Source organism: Myxine glutinosa, chromosome 2, assembly GCF_964187855.1.
Source record: "Myxine glutinosa chromosome 2, kmMyxGlut1.1, whole genome shotgun sequence".
Lineage (NCBI taxonomy): Eukaryota > Metazoa > Chordata > Myxini > Myxiniformes > Myxinidae > Myxine > Myxine glutinosa.
Window position 1 is genome coordinate 135,712,952 of NC_136262.1, and position 19,372 is coordinate 135,732,323.

The 19,372-nt window shown below is 44.7% G+C and overlaps 1 protein-coding gene across 1 annotated transcript in view; it reads right to left on the reverse strand.

The window, feature by feature from the left end:
• The window catches only part of LRRK1 (leucine rich repeat kinase 1), a 281,256-nt gene extending 262,703 nt beyond the window's left edge, over positions 1-18,553 (reverse strand). Inside the window, exon 1 of the mRNA XM_078771695.1 lies at positions 18,215-18,553. The gene's annotated coding sequence lies outside the window, so the exon portion shown is untranslated. The remainder of the gene's footprint in view (positions 1-18,214) is intronic.
• Positions 18,554-19,372: the final 819 nt, after the last annotated feature.

The window sequence follows — 19,372 nt, forward strand, 5'->3', positions numbered from 1 at the left end:
TTTTTTCTTCTTTGATACATGCCATGTTTGTTTTTTTATATTTTTTCTTCTTTGATACATGCCATGTTTGTTTTTTTATTTTCTCTTGTTTGATCTTGTTCATTAATTATCTGCCAGAAGTTGTGAGATATTGCATGTACATCTTGTTTATTAATTTATCTGCCAGAAGTTGTGAGATATTGCACGTAAATCTTGTTTATTAATTATCTGCCAGAAGTTGTGAGATGTTCCATGTACATCTTGTTTATTAATTATCTGCCAGAAGTTGTGAGATATTGCATGTACATCTTGTTTATTAATTGTCTGCCAGAAGTTGTGAGATATTGCACGTACATCTTGTTTATTAATTATCTGCCAGAAGTTGTGAGGTATTGCACGTACATCTTGTTTATTAATTATCTGCCAGAAGTTGTGAGATATTGCATGTACATCTTGTTTGTTAATTATCTGCCAGAAGTTGTGAGATATTGCATGTACATCTTGTTTGTTAATTATCTGCCAGAAGTTGTGAGATATTGCATGTACATCTTGTTTATTAATTATCTGCCATAAGTTGTGAGATATTGCATGTACATCTTGTTTATTAATTATCTGCCAGAAGTTGTGAGATATTGCATGTACATCTTGTTTGTTAATTATCTGCCAGAAGTTGTGAGATATTGCATGTACATCTTGTTTATTAATTATCTGTCAGAAGTTGTGAGATATTGCATGTACATCTTGTTTATTAATTATCTTCCAGAAGTTGTGAGATAGTGCACGTACATCTTGTTTATTAATTATCTGCCAGAAGTTGTGAGATATTGCACATACATCTTGTTTATTAATTATCTGCCAGAAGTTGTGAGATATTGCACATACATCTTGTTCATTAATTATCTGCCAGAAGTTGAGATATTGCATGTACATTTTGTTTGTTAATTATCTGCCAGAAGTTGTGAGATATTGCATGTACATCTTGTTTATTAATTATCTGCCAGAAGTTGTGAGATATTGCACATACATCTTGTTTATTAATTATCTGCCAGAAGTTGTGAGATATTGCACGTACATCTTGTTTATTAATTATCTGCCAGAAGTTGTGAGATATTGCATGTACATCTTGTTTATTAATTATCTGCCAGAAGTTGTGAGATATTGCATGTACATCTTGTTTATTAATTATCTGCCAGAAGTTGTGAGATGTTGCATGTACATCTTGTTTATTAATTATCTGCCAGAAGTTGTAAGGTGTTGCATGTACATCTTGTTTATTAATTTTCTGCCAGAAGTTGTGAGATATTGCATGTACATCCTGTTTATTAATTATCTGCCAGAAGTTGTGAGATATTGCACGTACATCTTTGCGGTTGATGTTTCTGCCTCTACCCGAGTACCCGAGCATACAGGTAGAAAGCACCTCGTCGTACAATCCTTCTTTGGAAACGAGCCAACCTGGTGAACATTTGGTCTGATGCCAAATCATGGACAGATCAATGTGCCGACCGTCACTCTACCTCAACACCAGTGGACGTTCTGCCTACTGAAACGTAGACTGCACTGGAAAAAATTGTTGATGACATCATCCCTTCCAAAACCAGCTCATCTACCAGCTCATTGTGAACAGGGAGATCTCGTGAGATCTTGGAGACGGCGGCAGGGATTTTCGAAGCTCCACACGGTCTCCACGTTTTTCGAAGTTAAGTCTGTTCACAATTGTATTTTGTCGAAACTGTATTTATCTTTCGGTGTGTGAAGTTATTGTGTGCAACTTTGGTTGTTTCTCGGTGTTTATCTTTCATAAATTGATCGTCTGTTTGCCGTGTCGCGAGCAAGGCCTTGTACAGTGTGCACTGTACAACCTTGAGGCTTTGTTTTTCTCTCAGTGGTCCGTCGTTTGTGATCCAATAACTTTCGTTCTCTGTATTCCCAGGCTTTTCACCCATAGCCTACTTCCTTGTGTAAATCTCAACTCAAAAAAAAAAAAAAAAAAAAAAAAAAAAAACATTTCCTCCTCTGTTCTCATTCGTTTATTCATTCGTATTCGTTCGTTCGTTCTTCGACCACGTGTTTCTCCCCCATTTCCGCAGATAGTTTTCACTCATTAACCTTCAATGTTTACACTTTCCCCTCAAGTTATGTATTCCGTCATATTTCATAACACCTTTTTCTTCTTCTTCTTTAAAAGGCTGCTTTCGACTTGCTCACCAAATCAATTCATCCCAAAAAAAATATCCATCTCCTATAGTGCCTTTTTTCTACATTCCCTAAACTCTCCTGCACTCCATCCTCCATCCAGCGTCCTTAAACGTATTTTTAACTCGAAGGTCACAAGAAACTCATTTTGCAATAAATGTTCGTTTCCCATAAATCATACACTTTCAAAAATCCAATCTCACCCCTCCCCTCCAAATCTTCCCCATAACCCCTCCCCTCCAAATCTTCCCCATCACCCCTCCCCTCCAAATCTTCCCCATCACCCATCCCTTTCAAATCTCCCCCCTTGCCCCCTCCCTCCTAAACTACCCCCTCACCCCTCCCCGCCAAGACGCCCCCTCGCCCCTCCCCTCCTAGACTCCTGCCTCACCCCTCCCCTCCAAATCTCCCCCATATCCCATCCCTTTCAAATCCCTCCCCTTGTCCCTTCCCTCCCAAACTCCCCCCTCACCCCTCCCCTTCAAATCTCCCCACCCTCATTGCTTCTCAATTTCCCCCCGCTCACTCCCCCTCCTCAAAGCGTCCTCCCCGCTTCTTCCCCCTTCAAACTCTCACCTCCATCTCCCCCAACCTTCTGCCTCGCTCTTCCCCCTCCTCAAATAACACCTCATTGTGGCTCACCCAATCACCATCAAACCTTTTGTCCGCCCCATCCTTCCCTTTCTCCAAGCTATTCTGAAATCTCTGACACACCTTCAACAGCTCTCCCTACCTCTTCCACCTCTTCCACATCTTACCCTACCCCTCCTCCCCCCTGTTCTGTATCTGATGCTCCCCCTTCCTCTTCATTAACGGTATGGACCTCAAACATCCGGGGCCTTCGTTCAAACTTAACTGATCTCTCCATACAGGTTGCTTCTGTCAAACCAGACGTGATCTGCTTAACAGAAACTTTCCTCCTTTATGATGTCTCTGATTCCATAGTATCTCTCCCGGGCTACTCCCTCCTCCGGTATGATAGACCTGAGCCTCGTCCTGGAGGCGGGGTTGCTATCTTTATCAAAAACTCTCTTCCTCACTCGCCCTGCACTGCACTCTCTCCACCTCACCCCCAGGAATACCTCTGGCTACGGCTTCCCCTTCGCTCCCACCTCTTGTTCATATGTGTGTTGTACCGTCCACCAAACAGTGATGACTCCATCTACATCTCGCTGTCTGATGATATGGACCAACTTCTATCTACTCATCCCAACTCTCTCTTCCTCATATGTGGTGATTTCAACTGTCATCATGCCAGTTGGCTGGGTGTGGGTACCTCTCTCACCAGCCATGGCTCCTCAGCAAAGGACTTCTGCGACTCACTGGGACTGGCACAATCTGTCAATTTCCCGACCCGGATCTCAGTCAACGGAACATCTTCTCTTCTGGACTTGGTTATGACTAACTTCCCTGAAAATGTCTGCTGCTCTTCTTCTGCTCCGATCGGATCATCTGATCATGTCCTTGTTAAAGTGGACATCTCTCTGACCATCCTCAGGGAGCCTGCTCAGCGTCGACGAGTCTGGCATTTCACTCAGGCCAACTGGCACGGTCTTCAAGCAGCCATCAATCATCTGGACTGGTCTCCCATCTCTACCACCTCTGACATCAACTCATCCTGGGAATTCTTCCAAAGTAAATTGCTCTCTCTCATGCACAGATTTATCCCATCTCGTCTTCAGTTGTCATACCCTTCCTCCCGTCCATGGTACACGGAATCTTGTGGTGAGGCTGTTGCCCAGAAACAACTTGCCTTCGTCTCCTGGAAAGCAAATCCAACGGAAGGAAATCTCATTTCCTTTCACAAAGCCCGAAACAAGTGTGTGTCCACCCTCAGGAGAGCCAGGAAACAATATCTCTCCGTTCTCAAGACCGAACTCTCTTATCTGTCTCCCTCTTCCAAATCCTGGTGGCGTCTGGTCAAATCCGTTTCTGGTGTTTGTTCCCCCTCCATCCCCTCCCTTACCTCAAACGGCTACACAGCTGACTCTGCACGTGAAAAAGCTGAATGCCTCAACTCTGTGTTTGCCTCTAAATCTTGTGTCCCAAACCCATCCCTCTCTGTACCCACCATACCCAGTCGTACCCTGCTGCTCCTGGACTCCGTGTCCTTTCCTCCTGACAAGGTGGAAAAGTTTCTGTCAACCCTCGACTCTGATTCTGCAACTGGACCCGACGGCATCAGCCCACGGGTCCTAAAATCCTGCTCTGCTGCTCTATCTCACCCTCTCTCTGTTCTCTTCACCCTCTCTTTTGCTCAAGGTCAACTGCCATCTGCTTGGAAATCAGCCAACATCACCGCTTTGCACAAAAAAGGTGCAAAAACAGATCCTAGCAACTACAGACCAATCAGCCTTCTCCCAATTATCAGCAAAGTCATGGAATCCATCATTGCTTCTGATATGAAATCTTTCCTCTTCTCCAATGGCTTGATCTCTGATCATCAATTTGGTTTCAGACCAGGTCACTCTACTCTGGACATGCTGCTTCTGCTGTCTCCACAATGGATGGAGGTCCTCAATGCCAAACAGGAAATTAGAGCTGTCTCCCTCGACATATCACGTGCCTTCGACACGGTCTGGCACCCCGCTCTGCTCACCAAACTCTCCTCCTTTGGTATCCATGGAAATCTCCACGCATGGCTGGCGGACTTCCTCTCTAGTCGTAGTCAACGTGTGGCCCTGAATGGGTTTCTCTCATCTCCTCTTCCTGTTCAGGCTGGAGTTCCCCAAGGCAGTGTTCTGGGCCCCGTGCTTTTTCTGGTCTTCATCAATGATCTCTCTGACTCTCTCGAAAATCCTCTCTATCTCTTTGCTGATGACTCCACTCTCTGCCGCTCCATTCCTCTTCCCTCAGATCGGCAGTCTGCTGCCTCCTCACTCTCTGAAGACCTGGACAAAATCACAGACTGGTCAAACAAGTGGAACATGTCTTTCAATTCTGACAAATCTCACACTCTTACTATGTCTCTCCGAAAAGATCGACTGGACAACCCTCCCATCTACTTTCTCAACAATCCTCTCCAAGAAGTTCTGTCGCTCAAGATTTTGGGTCTCACTATCTGCCATGATCTTTCTTGGGAAAACCACATTTCCAAGCTGGCCTACAAAGCCAGTCGCCGACTGGGCATCCTCCGTCGTGCGAAGTCCTTCCTCGGCACACCTGAGCTCCTCACCACATACAAGGCTTTCATCCGCAGCTCAATGGAATACTGTTCTCCCCTATGGGCCGGTGCTCCTGCCTCACACCTAGCTCGGCTTCACGCTGTCGAAACCAAAGCTTTCAGAATTATTGGAATCTCCCGCGATGAAGCTATCTCTGAGGGCCTTTCACTCACTCACCGCAGGCAGGTAGGTGGTCTTTCTGTCTTCTACCGACTCCTCTCCGGCCTTGCACCCCCAGCTCTCTCTGTGCTCTGTCCCCCAAATATTCCTACAGGTCGCACAAGATCTGCCAGCAACCCTCTGATGGTTAAACTGCCGAAATCTCGGCTCTCCGCTCACCTTCACTCTTTCATTCCTCTTTTCTCCCGCCTCTGGAACAAACTCCCTCACTCCCTTCAATCCCACTCCTCCCTCCAGGTCTTTAAAACAGCTGTTCACCACCATCTCTTATCTTCCCCCATCCAAAACCTTGATCTTTTCTACCCCCGCTAATTCACCCCAGATCCACCTTGTTTGAAATTCCAACTTCTTTCCTGGAAGTCCTGGCAGTGTCCATATGTTTTATACCTCTCCCACTGCCCCCTTCCCACGCCCCCCCCCCCCCCCCCCCAAAGCCCTCGCCCTCTCTCAGATCTCTCGATGTCTCCATGTCTCTCGGTCCCTGCTCTCAAATGTTGTGTTTGTGTCCTTCCCCCTCTCTCCCCATCTTGTCTACCGCTCCCTATGTTATATGTTTTATGTGTCGGTTTGTCTTTCTGTGTGATTAATGTTCGCTCTTTCACGAGCCTCGATCTTGTATACAAAAAAAAAAAAAAAAAAAAAAAAAAAATCTACATTCAGCCAATGTTGCTTTGAGACATCGTCACGTAAACGCATGTGCTGTAAGGAAGCTAGGTCGACAAAAAGGTGCCACAACAGAGATAGCGACAGGCTTCGTTACCACAACATAAAGAAGGAAACTCAGATCTGGCACCAGAACTATAATAAATACCTGTCTGACATCATCAGTAGTGACCAAAATGGCAATAATAAGTTGAAAGTGTTGGTGAAATCTCAACGCTGTGATAAAATGGGAGTCGCGCCATTGAAGGAGGGAAAAATTTTCACTGCGATCCCAAGCATAAAGCGAACATCTTGAACAGGCAATTCTCTTCTGATGTTTACTGATGAGAGTGATTCATCACTACCTGATCTAGGCCCCAGCCTCAATCCAACCATGGATGACATCACTGTTGGCCGCAAACAGGTAACCAAGCTTCTCAAAAACCTTGAACTGCACAAAGCAGCTGGGCCCGACGGGCAAATACCTTGGCGTCATCATCGATTCAAAGCTGAATTTCAACACCCACGTGTATGCACCTGTCAAGAAAGCAACTCCATCAATGCCTTCCCGAGTCAAACTTCAGCCATTGTAACCATAGAATTAAGAAGATCATGTTCACAACTCACGTTCGACATATTGTGGAATATGCTGCCACAGCATGGGATGCTCACACTCGGCGTAACATCTTAAGAAGCCTCAGATGGTCCAGCAGAGAGATGCTCATTATGCAGGTGGTGCGTGAGGACACGGCCATGCTTTGAGAACTCCAATGGCCACCTTGGAGAGTAGACGACTTCAAAGCCGTCCTTGCCTGGATGTGCAGCATTCGCCATGACCTTGTGGACATCAGGTGGAGTGCACACCTCACTGAAGCATCCTCACGCACCAGAAGACATGGCTCCCGCTTCATGATACCTAGCTGCAGTGTTCAGTTATCTGCCTCATCCTTCTTTCCCCACACCTGCATGAATTGGGACCACCTGGAGAACGATCCTGCCACTTTATCCTCCCTTGACGCTTTCAAAAACACGTTGCAGGGGATCGGCAGACAATATGGCATCTGGTCGTTATCGTACTCGCACATGTATGTAGGTGCACAATTTGGTTGCATCAGCACTGCTCCATGTCTGCGCGCCACTGTATTGTGGTAATCCTCATCCTGATGAAACAGCACTTACACACACAAGGAAGGAAGGAAGGAAGATGACACTTATTTTTGGACATGTTTCCAATCATGATTAGATGTAGTTCCTGCAAGATGATTTCGATGGAACACCTGAATGGTCCCTCACCTAGCAACTCCCTTTCAATAACGTGAGGCTATGTGCATCGTGAAATTGATTGATATCAGAAGGTCAAATCAGAATGTGAAACACCATGAATAGCAACAACATTAATGAAGCTCATTGATCTTCAAAATGTCCAGCAGGAGAAGGATTTAGGTGTCATCTTTGATAATTAACTCAACCTCCATGATCACGTCTCATCAGAGATCCTAAGAGGAAATAAAATCCTGGGGATCATCAAACAGAAGTTCGCACACGTTGGAGATTCCACCAATAACTTTGGTCAGATCCCACCATTTAGTATGGGATTGTTCTGTGGCCTCTGCAATACAAGACTGATGGGGACAAGATCGAGAATGTACAGACAGGTAACTCGCTTAGTTCCTGAGTTGCGTCACTTATCCGACGAACAACCACTGGAGATACTGAACCTGCAATGATTGTACTACAGACATCGAATAGGTGACAAATGATTACCTGTAAAAGTTACTGCATGGGAAGCTCAGGTTGACGGTCACTTACCTTTTTCACACTTACAGAAAACACAACCACAAGAGGACACCATATAAAATTGTTTAAGACGAGCGTCATCATGTATCGAGCGTCATCATGTATCGAGTGTCATCAGGTATTGAGCGTCATCATGTATCGAGTGTCATCATGTATCGACCGTCATCATGTATCGAGTGTCATCATGTATCGAGCGTCATCATGTATCGTGTGTCATCAGGTATCGAGTGTCATCAGGTATTGAGCGTCATCATGTATCGTGTGTAATCAGGTATCGAGTGTCATCAGGTATTGAGCGTCATCATGTATCGAGCGTCATCATGTATCGAGTGTCATCAGGTATTGAGCGTCATCATGTATCGACCGTCATCATGTATCGACCGCCATAGGGTCATCATGTATCGAGCGTCATCATGTATCGTGTGTCATCATGTATCGAGCGTCGTCATGTATCGAGCGTCGTCATGTATCGAGCGTCGTCATGTATCGAGCGTCCTCATGTATCGAGCGTCGTCATGTATCGAGCGTCGTCATGTATCGAGCGTCGTCATGTATCGAGCGTCGTCATGTATCGAGCGTCGTCATGTATCGAGCGTCATCATGTATCGAGCGTCATCACGTATCGAGCGTCATCATGTATCGAGCGTCATGTATCGAGCGTCATCATGTATCGAGCGTCATCATGTATCGAGCGTCATCATGTATCGAGCGTCATCATGTATCGAGTGTCATCAGGTATTGAGCGTCATCATGTATCGAGTGTCATCATGTATCGACCGTCATCATGTATCGAGTGTCATCATGTATCGAGCGTCATCATGTATCGTGTGTCATCATGTATCGAGCGTCATCATGTATCGAGTGTCATCATGTATCGAGTGTCATCATGTATCGAGCATCATCATGTATCGTGTGTCATCATGTATCGAGCGTCATCATGTATCGAGCGTCATCATGTATCGAGTGTCATCATGTTTCGAGCGTCATCATGTATCGAGCGTCATCATGTATCGAGCGTCATCATGTATCGAGTGTCATGGTAACCACCGTTTCCTGGTGTGAAATTTCCGGATGTCCAAGCTCATCGACCTTGAGTACTGGATGTTTTGAATGGTTTTCATTCATGTTTAGCTGCATATAAAACCAGAACGGCACTCAGTAGAGGGCATACCTCCGCCAGGTGAATAGTTTACGTTTTGTATCCTAGAGTAGACCAGAAAATCACAATACAGAATCACAATTAATCAAGATCATCCGTCCACAACTTTTTGAGATATCCTGCTTTGTATCATTTTTGGACCTATCTCCCAATGGTGAAGAATTATTTTTAAAAATTAAATAACTCTCATATCCGAATCCATATTCAGATCTTTACCAAAATCGAATCCATTTGTCCTTGTCAGACATCCAACCTGTCCAACAAGTTTCGTCCAAATCCATCCACAACTTTTTGAGACATCCTGCTATGTATCGTTTTTGGCCCTATCTCCCAATGGTGAAGAATCACTTAAGAAATTCCAGTAGCCGGATCCGAATCCGGATCTTCACCAAAATCTCTGCCAAATTTCGTTCGAAATCGACAACAACATTTTGAGATATTTTGTTCACAAACAAACAGACAGACAGGGGTGAAAACATAACCTGCATCCACCTTTGGTGGCGAAGGTAACTACAGTCCTTCTTGATATGCTTACACGAGGCGTTTCCAAGGTAACATTGCACTAAACGAAATAATTATGTTTCTCGTGTTTTAAATCTTAAATTAAAATGTGTGCTTGTTTACTTGCAGGTATCATTGACTTGATCAAGTAACAACTCAACTGAGCTGCTACCTGGATGGTTAATGTTTTATTCCAAAGGCAATCTACAAGGAATGGTCCTAACATTGGAAGAAAGAGTATTTTTGGCGCAGCATGTTTTTCCCTATGATGGGAAGTACTCGTACATTACTGAGATGCAGGATTCGTTTCAGAAGAAATTCCACAAAGGATGATTTTCATTTTCAATAGTCCATAACATAACCTGGTACCTTTGTATGTTTCAAGGCCTCATCGAGATTGTGTAACATCATTGATGGAAAAGTTTTGGGAAACGAACCGATAGCATTGCGGACAAGTCTCGAAGCGGTCAGCCAAAGGTTGTGACAGATGCGACATTGCAGGATGTTGGCAATCGTGTCTCAATGACCTCTACATTGAGACATGGGAGCGGGTGTCTCAATGACGTCTACATCCTGAACTGTAAGGAATAAAATAAAGTTTGTTCCCTATAAAGTGCATGTTGTTCATGAAGTTACACTTGGAGACATAAAAGCAGGTGAACTTTTTTTCTTTTTTTTATGTACAAGATCTAGGCTTGTGTAAGAGCTAACATCAATCCCCCCCCCCCCCCCCCCCCCCAAAAAAAAAAAACGAACACACAAAACGTACAATAAACGAAGCGGGAGACAAGATGGGGAGAGAAAGGGAAGCACACAATTACAACAGCAGAGAACAGGGACATCGGGAGATCTGTGGGAGGGAGAGGGCTTGAGGGGAGGAGGCATGGGAAGGGGGGGGCAGGGGGGGGACTTCTGTCAATGGCTCCGAAATGTTATAGCAGAAAAAGTGCATCAGGTTTTACACTGCACCTTTACAGATGGGGCCTGGTTCCACATGTCTGGGTATATAAATGGCCACAACACCAGGATTTGTACAATCAGTACGGTTTTCGAAGATTGCATCATTTCTTATGGTTTATGGCAACCTTGGACTCCTGACGTAACCCGCTCTAGAATTTTATCTGTGGTGCAACCTGAAAATCACGGTTTCCATGCAAACAATCCCCATACGATAGAAGAGCTGAAGACTAACATTCCAGAGGATATCCATGGTATCCAGACCGTAGAACTGTAGCGAGTGTTTCCAAACATGTGTAGATGCGTCCAACTTTACCTACAAATGAACAGGTCGCACTTTCAACAATATGGGACTTTTGAAATGACACAATCTGCCCCAAAATGCTTTGCGAACGTGAACAAAAACCCCTCACAACAGCTGCCACCGAGGCGCAGTAAATTAATATGGCGTGTGCCAGGTAAGTATCGTTAGCTACATGGCTCACAAAGCTTTTAAAACAAGTTAAAATACTTGGAAAGTACCTGAGAGAACGGGGTGTCCTTCTACACCACGGAAGAGTTGGAAAACGTTCTCAGCTCGACAACACCTGCCTGTACTGCACACTCCCGACGATGTTGAGGCCTGAATAACCGTTGACGTCAGGAGTCCTCCCAGGACCCAAATGTGCTACCCAAACCCTCGACGATCGCTACCAGTGAGTGGACTTTTAACCTTGCAGGAGTACCTCCTGTGAACATGGCACGCTTGATGATTTATTTCATGGATGTCTGCAATTGGAAAGACAATGCTGTGCAACATTACCAACAAAGTCGTGGATACAAACGATTAGACAAAAGGACATTCTCATGACGTGAAAATACACCAAGCTCATGCCAGGTATATTCATGTGAGAGCCCGATGTGTCTGGCAACTTCTGAGGAAGACGCCGTGTCTAGTTTTGGGTGCTTCTTAACAGCAATGGGAAAGGTCATACCTGTGGCTTGTGAATGCCCAAGGTAGGTTTAAAACCAAGTCTTGAAATGATTATGCTTGTTATTATTCATGCTGGCCAGGTGGAGGACATGAAAGTCAGGTGGAGGACTTTGGGATGGAGGTGGGAGCTTGAGGGTCGTTATAAATAGATGTTTTTGTTTGGTTCCTGGGCCAAAGAGGAAATGATACTCGATTTTTGCATCTCTTACCAAAATGAAAAGTGTGTGTGCCTGTGCGTGCATGCGTGTGCGTGTCGTTGGTTGTTTAATATCTCCATTTGTGGGTTTCAGGAGGTGGAACGTAGTCCTCCCAGGACCCAAAGTATCCATCTCCTCTTCGGTAAGGGATCACGGTTCATGGACCAAGCTGTTCCACTTTGTCAGCGTTTTGGTCCAAGTTCTCTTTTCAGGATCGTCACCGAACCCCGGATTGCCACCGTTTGTAGTTCATTTGTGGTAATATTCCTGGGGATGGTTTTCAAAATTTCAGTGAGGTTCTTCTTCATCATTATTCTTCAAGTTGTTCTAATAATAGTTTTTTCCATCCCGAGAGCAGGTGACTAGTACTTTCTGTTTCTGTCTTGCAGAACCTACACTTGTCCGTCTGGCTCAATCTCGCCATCTTTTTTAATCCATTGGTGTAGTGTCCTTGATCTTGGGCATTTATTATGTTTCATTCTCTGTCCCAGTTGAGCTGACCTCTTCTTAGCCATTCCAATGAGCCTTCCTTGTCTATCCCCGTTCTGTCCAATTTTTTTTTTGTGTTTTCCTGCTCTTTTGTCATTCTCCCAGTTGTTGGTGTATATTTCTTGATATTTCTTTTTATAGATTTATTTTGTCTTTGTTGCAATTGTTGGGGCAATATTTGTTGCCGTTTCATTTACCTGTGCGGCATCTTCTATCCGCACCGGTTTATGGAAATTCTTTGCAAGGTGAGTTTGGGATACCCTTTCAGGTTTGTTGTGTTCATGTTTGTTTACAAATGACATCCGATATTCTGTTGGCTGTTTCACATACTCAGCTAGTCCTACACTTGTCGCTCTGTGCACCTGGTTGAATTCCATCAGGCTGCTCCCTCCCTCTCGTCTTGGCAGGTACATTCTCGGGATGCACTGGTTTTTGTAAAACATTTTGTGGATTGTAAGGAGTTTTCTAGTTTTGATGTCTAACTTGTTGATATCTGATTGGGCCCAGTTTATTATTCCACAGCTATATTGGAACACTGGTACTGCGAGCTGGTTTATGGCTTTGATTTTGTTTCTTGGGGAGAGGTATGTTTTCAGGATCAGCTTCGTTCTACGTAGGTATTCTTTGGTGGTTGTTTTGTGCATTTGTTTGTGATATATTTGGTGGCCCTCTTCTACTCCGAGGTATTTGTATGATGCTTCGTTTTCTAACTGTGGTATTGTTGTTTCAAGGTCAATTTTGATGTTGTCTGTTTTGTTGGTTTACCTTGTACAAATGTGCACTTGGCACACCTGTCTAGTCCAAATTGCATTTAAATGTCCTCGGAAAACTGTTTTCCTAGTTTTACTTGTTCTGCCAATTTTTTGTCATTTGGCGAGAAGAGCTTTAAATCATCCTTGTATAGTAGATGTGTCACCTTTCCTATTTCTTTGGATGTTCGTTTATTGGTTGTTCGGGTGTATCCGTGTCCTTGTTCATTGATGAGGTTACTTCGTGGGTCCAGAGCCAGACAAAACAGAAGGGGGGAAAGACTGTCTCCCTGGAAGACTCCACGCTGTATCTTCACATCTGGTATTTCGATATTCCCTTCTGAGTGCTGTAATATTCATGTGGTATTCCAGAGCTCCATGGCTTTCTCAATCTGTTTGATTATTTGGGGATTGATTTTGTATATTTACCTGCATTTTATCATCCACGAATGTGGGACACTATCAAAAGCTTTCTTATCGTCTATCCAGGTGGTGGATTATTTAGATCTTCACATTTTGCAATTTTCAAGTTCGGCCTTGTTCAGTAGTAGGAACTTAATTGTTCCATAACTCCCTCTCTTATATCCCTTTTGTTCTACCTCTAAACCTCCTTGCTGCGTTAGATGATGGTACATCATTTCTGTGATGATTCCTGTTAGCAGTTTGTATGTGGTTGCTAGACTTGTTATCGGCCGGTATTTGTTGGGAGAGTTGGGTTTCCTTCGATTTTGGGATGAGAAAGGTGTTTCCTTCTGTAAGCCACTCATCCACTGCCTTTTCTTCTTGGATCAGTTTGTTAAATGTCCTGGCGTAGTGATTGTGAAGAGCATCAAGTTGTTTTAGCCATAAAGTTGGAATTCCTTCTGGGCCTGGGCTTTTGAAGTTTGGCATTTTTGCTTGTTGTTGTTTTTATTTTCTTCATTAATAGTCAGGTTCACTATGTCAATAAATTATATTTCGTTCAAAATCATGGTAGATTAGCAAACCTATACATTTTTGGAAAGGTTATAGCATAAGGAAACTAAAAATCAATGTTTACATTTGGAGAGATACCTGTATGGCGGCCATTTTGGATTTTCAAAATGGCCACTGTAAAATACATATTTTGTTCTATTTCTGCCTCTAATTACCCTAAAAACTTTTTAAAATATACTAAACCTATATTTTCAGGGACAAGGAATCCAATGAAAGTATCAAATTAGTGCTATGGGGAATGGTAAGACACGAATCAAAGGTTTTGAATTGCAAAATACTGTCTTTATATTCGCGATAAGTTGCATAATCAAATACATGTTATCATTTTGTACAGGCAGTTAATAACATCAAAATGTGTCACAATAATTCATATCACCAAACATACACAGGCAGTCAGCAAAATCATATATACACATGCAGTCAGAATAACTTCACATCTACACAGGCAGTCAATGACAAAATATACACAGGCAGTCAATGGCATCAAACATACACGATTACAGAATATGCCATTTAGAGTTCGTCATCACTGTCCTGTGTGTCGTATCCGACAATATAGTCCGCATCGTTTTCACAGTCCGTTCCACACAAGCAAAGGTCGGTCAAATTGATTGGCAAATCGAATTGGTCGAATGGTCGATCGAATCGAATTCGATGAATCGAATCGAATCGAATTGGTCGAATGGTCGAATGGTCGATCGAAGTGATTGGTCGAATGGTCGAATTGGTCGAATGGAATTGGTCGATTGGTCGATTCGAATTGGTCGGAATTGGCAAATGTAAACATTGATTTTCAGATTTTCCATGTAATAACGTTTCCAAAAATGTATAGGTTTGCTAATCTATCATGATTTTGAACGAAAAAACATGGTGAACATGACTATAAATATCACGGGAGGCACTTCCTTTATATATATATTTTTTTATTCTAGGCTTTGGATCCAATCTGCATCTTTGTTGTATTTTTTTGGGTCCTCAGATTCCTTTCAGGAAATTTTCAAGTTTATCTTTGTTGGGGGATTTGACATGTTTTGCTTATTTTTATTTTATTTTTATTTTTAAAATGTTTTTTTTAATGTTGAAAGCTCCAGGCATGGACTATAATTGTAGCCCTTATCGAGGCCAGGCCTTAAATAAAAGAGAAGGAAAGTGTATGATGAAAAGTGTATGATGTTTGTTTGTGAGAAAAAGAGATTAAAGCTCGTCCGGTAGTTATAGTTTGAGTGAAACAGAAAGTAATACCAGCAATCCTGACACGGAGAGTGCAAGATGGTTCCGGGCACCACTTTAATGCTCCTAAATCAGGATGGTAGTACCACCCTGGGCAGTTGCTGTCTACAACCTACTACCTAAAAACAGCCTACTACCTAAAGCTTTTGTTTCCATAGTTCGTGGTAGAATCTTTTTGGGTTAAGTTCAATCATGCGTTTTTGTTTTCTCCCTTTATTGACTTAATCATAGTTTTTTTTTTAATCTTTCTTATGATCACCTCTAGTTTGAGTTTGATTTCCACAGCCTTTACCTCTTGGTCTTTATGTATTTGTTTTTGTATTTGTTGTTTTGTATATGTATGTTTTGATTTTTTGGGGAATTCTCCTCATTAGCTTTGAGTTTCGATTTCCCCTTATAAATTGCTGTATTTGTCCAATTTATTTTCTCTAACCTCTGTTTCCATGATGGTGCCTGGCCTCTGTCAGTATGGGCTGATTTGCTCTTCTTGTGGTGTTGTTTTCTTGTTATTTCTTCTTGTATGAGCCGTGCCACTGCAAAGCTCATGATATCGAGTTCCTTTAAGGGGGATGGTTTTGGTACCAATCTCTTGAATGCTTTGTGAGTTCTCCCAATCAGCATTTTTGTCCTTCAGATGTTTTCAATCTTGTATAGTTGTGGTCTTTCCCCGAATCGTGTCAATCTCATCTCCAGTATTGTTTGCCAGCTCTTCTTCTAGTCTTCACTGGTCCTCATCATCCTCATACTCTCCTTCACTTCTCAATTCCTCTCCGTCCTTATGCCTGTTATCATTTGTCATTCTCGTTGTTATCCCCTGCAACTGTGTAGGTGTTTTCACTCGGTCCACGACTGGAAGTCGGGTGTGTTGCCCCTCCCGATCATGGTGGTTCTGTGTCTCCCCCCCACCCCCCTCCGTCTCACCCGCCTTCACCGCTGCGTCCCCTGTGACTCTGCCCACTGAGTCCCCAGTGATGATTCACATTCCAAACCCTTGCTTCATCATGCAGCTGCTACCCACGATCCATTGCTGCCATCCATTGTAGCCGCTTTTCCAACATCCCTCTGTGCAACCCCTGACGAGCACACACACACGGCGGCGCATGTGCAAAAACGCACTCAGGGCTTGTGCAAAAACGCACTCAGGGCATGCGCGAAAACGCACACAGGGCATGCGCGAAAGCGCACGCAAGGCATGCGCAAAAATGCACGCGGGACATGTGCAAAAACACGCACGGCGCATGCACAAAAACATGCATGGCGCATGAGCAAAAAATGCACGCAGGGCATGCACAAAAACACGCATAGCGCATGAGCAAAACATGCAGGCAGTGCATGCGCACAAAACGCACGCAGGGCTTGTGCAAAAACGCACACAGGGCATGTGCCAAAACGCACACAGGGCATGCGCGAAAGCGCACGCAAGGCATGCGCAAAAATGCACGTGGGACATGTGCAAAAACGCGCATGGCGCATGCACAAAAACATGCATGGCGCATGAGCAAAAAATGCACGCAGGGCATGCACAAAAACACGCACAGCGCATGAGCAAAACATGCAGGCAGGGCATGCGCAAAAACGCATGCAGGGCATGTGCAAAAACGTGCACGGCGCATGCGCACAAAACGCACGCAGGGCTTGTGCAAAAACGCATTCAGGGCATGCGCGAAAACGCACACAGGGCATGCGCGAAAACGCACGCAAGGCATGCGCGAAAATGCACGCGGTACATGTGCAAAAACACGCATGGCGCATGAGAAAAAATGCACGCAGGGCATGCGCAAAAACGCACGCAGGGCATGTGCAAAAACGTGCACGGTGCATGCGCACAAAACGCACGCAGGGCATGTGCAAAAACGCGCACGGCGCATGTGAAAAAGCGTGCGTGGCGCAAGCACAAAAATGCACACGGGGCATGTGCAAAAACGCGCATAGCGCATGTGAAAAAGCGTGCATGCCGCAAGCACAAAAATGCACGCGGCGCATGCGCAAACACTCACGCGGCGCATGCGAAAAAACGCACGCAGGGCATGTGCAAAAACGTACACAGGGCATGTGCAAAAACGTACACAGGGCATGTGCAAAAACGTACACAGGGCATGTGCAAAAACGTACGCAGGGCATGTGCAAAAACGTACACAGGGCATGTGCAAAAACGCACGCAGGGCATGTGCAAAAACGCACGTAGGGCATGTGCAAAAACGCACGCAGGGCATGTGCAAAAGGCCTCGTTTGCGTTCATACGTAATCTCTAAAGTCCAGTATTGCTATAAACTTTCTGCGACTGTTTAATAAATACTTTTTACTGATATTTTTGCCGAAGAGGTGCAAACTTTGGCCTGCACAGTTTGTTTTGAAACATCCCACATAAACCCATCGGACCTGTTTATTAAGATTTATTAACTTTAAGGGACATTCACCACACCATTTGGAAGGTTTCATTAAATCACAACTCGTACCTTATTGACCTGAAAGTGTGTGTACCTTTTATATAATATTGACGAGGTATTATGAATGGTGTGTGTGACTAACCTGCATGGGCACACCTGGTGTAGCCTCCTGTAACAGGGTACATCTGGAGTAAGGACTAGCCTGCTTTTTACTGGTATATCCATTAAGTAAAAGATGTTTAACTTGATATTTGCACAAAATAAAGGTTCCGTAGGCCCGGCCATTTGAGCTGCGTACTCTGCACACTCCCATGTCGGTTCACTCCATGAGCGCAGAGCGTGCGCGCACACACACACACACACACACACACACACACACACACACACACACACACACACACACACACACACACACATTTATACACACTCTCACACTCTCACACACACACACACACGTATACACACATGTATACACACACGTATACACTCTCATGGATACACAAACACACACACACACACACACACGTATACACACACATTAATATACACACTCTCACAAACACACACACACGTATACACACACACTCATGTATACACACACACACACACACACACATATATACACACTCGCACACTCACCGTGAGTCCCGACGGTCGATCCACGATCAATAAACTCCATGGAGTTCCAATTCAGACAAGACCAAAGACCAAGTGACATCAGATAGACTTCCGCGTTCTTCGAATCACCCGCAGCGCACCTGGAATTCCACTAACTAAGTGTCGGTAAAAAAATCAATCTTTACCTTGTTTGTTCAGCTCCTTCCGACTCATAAACTAAACGGACACGTTCAAACACAACCCCAAGAATACAACCTTCCTCCTCGTACGGGTAGTCGATATATCATGTAGTATTTGTTCTACTGCCACCTGGATCCGTCTCACAAACGCTCCCTCGGACCAAAACAGGTATCAACGCGTCTTAAGTAATTCACGAACTTTCACTTCCCTCTCAACCAATGAAAAGGCAGCTTGCTGGCAAAGTGAAGGACGTCAATGGTAGCAGCTTAAAGGTGAAGTGTACGACGCTCGTGCTCGTGCACCATGGTCCATCAGCTCGTGCACTATGGTCCATCAGCTCGTGCACTATGGTCCACCACCTCGTGCACCATGGTCCATCAGCTCGTGCACCATGGTCCATCAGCTCATGCATTATGGTCCATCAGCTCGTGCACTATGGTCCACCACCTCGTGCACCATGGTCCATCAGCCCGTGCACCATGGTCCGCCACCTCGTGCACCATGGTCCATCAACTCGTGCACCATGGTCCATCAGCTCGTGCACTATGGTCCATCAGCTCGTGCACTATGGTCCACCACCTCGTGCACCATGGTCCATCAGCTCGTGCACTATGGTCCACCACCTCGTGCACCATGGTCCACCACCTCGTGCACCATGGTCCACCACCTCGTGCACCATGGTCCATCAGCCCGTGCACCATGGTCCACCACCTCGTGCACTATGGTCCATCAACTCGTGCACCATGGTCCATCAGCTCGTGCACCATGGTCCATCAGCTCGTGCACTATGGTCCACCACCTCGTGCACCATGGTCCACCACCTCGTGCACCATGGTCCATCAGCTCGTGCACCATGGTCCATCAGCTCGTGCACTATGGTCCATCAGCTCGTGCACGATGGTCCACCACCTCGTGCACCATGGTCCACCACCTCGTGCACCATGGTCCATCAACTCGTGCACCATGGTCCATCAGCTCGTGCACCATGGTCCATCAGCT